Raw genomic sequence first — 3,082 nt, 5'->3', positions numbered from 1 at the left:
CGTGGATACGTTCATACGTAACTATAGTCATTAAAAAATTGCGTGGATACGTAGCTAATGGTCTGTTTGGGACTTTTACCATGAGCTTAACCATGAGGGTATTTTTACCATGAGCTTATTTTTAACAACTGTAGTTTTGCTGCTAATTCCTTTCTCTTCGCTGTTTAAATTATTCTGATCGTCGCTACCGTATTTAATGAAATAAAAAGTATTTTGTTTAAAATATTGAGCGTATAGACTCAGTTATATTTTATTACACGAATAACTAACGTAACAGTAAAATGCCTGGCTGAAACACCGATAATTTCTCATATATTTGATTCCTATACACACTAAAAGATAAACACCTAAACATAATCAATTTGTTTATATGATAAAACAAAACAAACGAATCTTTGCTTCAACTCAATGCTCGCGCCATTTTGTCACAAGCGATCTGATTGGTTGAGGTTGGTTATGCCTGACTGGTTGATTGACAGGCGCACATCGGGGAGTGAACGGGATTATGATAAATGCGATTTACGGTTAAAAAGTTAATTACACCAAGTGTTTTTTAGTGAACAAATTTGTTAATATACTTACTTTAAAATTTCACATGATCCTAAATTTAATAATTTCCCGTTGTGTTTCTGACCAGAGTCCGTATATAAACATGTTTATATATATACGGACTCTGTTTCTGACTAATTACACGACAGTCGGCACTTCTTCGTAATTTTCTGCTTTGTGAGATTGAAAACATCCGCGCTTAATACATACGGGGTTGTCATTGTAGTTACAAAGGCAACAAAGTGAGTAGTTGATTGGTTTTAATTTTGTTTTGTGATTAATATTTGTTTCTGCAGATGAAAAAGTCAGCGCTTCTCCTCTTGCTTGTTATCGGACTCCTCGTCTTCAGTAAAACAGTGTCAGCTTTTATCCTCAAAGGACGTATTAAATCTGGCCATCGTTGTTGTCATTGCTTTGAGTTAAAATTAGACGGTAAGCAGTTGTTAGTCTAACCCTCCCTTTATTTAAAACATAAGTTATATACGTGGTAACTCGTAAGCGGGCACGACATGTATGAAACAGAACATCTGTGTTATATCGACCATGGCCTACTCAATACACGGCCTAGGAATACACCGAAACTGCTCCGAAAATAAGAGGCCTATTGACGCGAATAATGCCCATTATAATACATTGTTACGTCACGGTTTTATGAATGGATTTCCTTCATTTTGAATGCAGTTTGCAGTTGTTGGTAGGTTCAATACCAGTTCTAGGTTGTTTCACGGCCTACTAGAGATATCTCTAGTAGGCCGTGGTTGTTTTAACTTACAGTTTATCACAGAACGTGTCGCCGGGATATTTTCTTGTTTAGTTAAAATCATACCAGACATATAAAGCAGCGCAAAAAGTTTATTAGTATATAAATATCAGTTTATTAAGCATAAAGAGAGACGAGCAATCAGATTCAGTTTACCAACACAGAAAACCTACGTTTTGATTATATTTAATTTAGTAGACAGGCATTTGGCAAGTTTTATAATGCAGCACACCTTTATAATTTTATTTAGATTAAATTGTAAGCCACCAGAATTATTAAGCAAGCTATTTAAGCATGGTCAATAGGTGTTCCGTAGTTGGATAAAAATATTTGGATAAGGGTACCATCTGTGCATGTTATGATCATGAAGAAGTGGCAAGAAGATCTTCAGGAAGGAAGACTAGTCAAATTTAAACAGCGACAAAGGTCTAAAGTTAGACACAACACTTAAGTACGAAGGGAGGCTATCGTGAGTTTGTTTGTATTAAACAGTCTTAATTTATGATGTGGTGTATGACCCATTTTTTGACCTTGAGGAAGAGCCTCTGTCCTGCTTTAACAAAAAAAAACCTCAGGTAGAAAATGAGTTATGAGCAGCAGGACAGATCAACCTTGAGACAAAAGACTGATGCTTGTGTTTATCCAATATCCTATATTCATATTGTTTTTAAGGACCGGTTTTAAAAGTCCGCAACGGACATATCAATTAACTTACTTGTTGTTACTGCGGTGTTGTTTTGCTAGATATGCATAGGCTGTCTTAAAAAACTTCTGTTTTAAGCCAAATACTATTTTCACTCAGCGACTGAGCCAAACTAAACTGTCGGTAAAACTTACTTGTATGCCGCACGTGGTTAAAAGTAACTCCTATCTGTTCAGTCATGCTTAAACATTTATAAAAAATATAAGATGTTGACAAAATAACCCGAAAAATAAGGTAATTTAACCGGGAATGGTAAATAAACTGTTATTTGATGCAAAAACTACAGCCAGACAGCAAAATCCATTCATAAAACCGTGACGTAACAATGTATTATAATGGGCATTATTCGCGTCAATAGGCCTCCTATTTTCTGAGCAGTTTCGGTGTATTCCTAGGCCGTGTATTGAGTAGGCCATGTATCGACTGTTGTCGGCCGCCATGCGAGGATAAATAAGCTAAAGCTACATACGTGGTAACTCGTAAACGGGCACGAGGTGTATGAAACAGAACACTCGTGTTATAACTTTTGTATACCACCGGAGAAAACTTCTTGAGAGCGTTCACTTAAAAGTGTCTTTTGTTTCAGTTGAAGATCTTCATCCAAATGGAAAAATAGTAAAAGACAAGTAGTGGACCAAAACTAAATTAGGACTCACAATCAATTTGAATAACTTAATAAACTCACATGCATACACATGGGAAGTGTTCATAAATATATAGTTTCCAATTGGCCAACACTGTAAGCTTTACATTTATGTTACTGAGGAGCCATGTCCGTGACAAAGTGGTTAGCGCGCCGACTGTAACCAATAGGTAATGGATTCAAGGCTCAACGCTGCCACCATTCTGGGCGTATGTGTCTTTGGGCAAGACACTTAACGACAATTGCTCCAACCTTGTGGTCACTAATGGGTTGTCCAAATTATCAGCTATATATAAAAAATCCCCCAAAAAATAATTACCCACAAAGTAACATACATGGCAACTTGTAAGGTGGTGTATAAACACAAGGTGTATAAACACCCGTGTTATAACGACTGTCGTTTTTCGGCCACGCGAGGATAAGGTAA

At 36.6% G+C, this 3,082-nt stretch overlaps 1 long non-coding RNA gene across 1 annotated transcript; it reads left to right on the top strand.

Moving 5' to 3' along the window:
• The first annotated feature begins 635 nt into the window (after nt 1–635).
• Nucleotides 636–2,708, top strand: LOC149743653 (uncharacterized). The gene is made up of 3 exons (XR_016384576.1): nt 636–791; nt 846–981; nt 2,599–2,708. It is a non-coding gene; the product is annotated as an uncharacterized LOC149743653 (long non-coding RNA).
• Nucleotides 2,709–3,082: the final 374 nt, after the last annotated feature.

This window comes from Ciona robusta, chromosome 1, assembly GCF_009617815.1.
Source record: "Ciona robusta chromosome 1, ASM961781v2".
NCBI lineage: Eukaryota > Metazoa > Chordata > Ascidiacea > Phlebobranchia > Cionidae > Ciona > Ciona robusta.
Note: the sequence above shows the minus strand (reverse complement) of the source record. Positions and strands in the feature narration are given on the sequence as shown.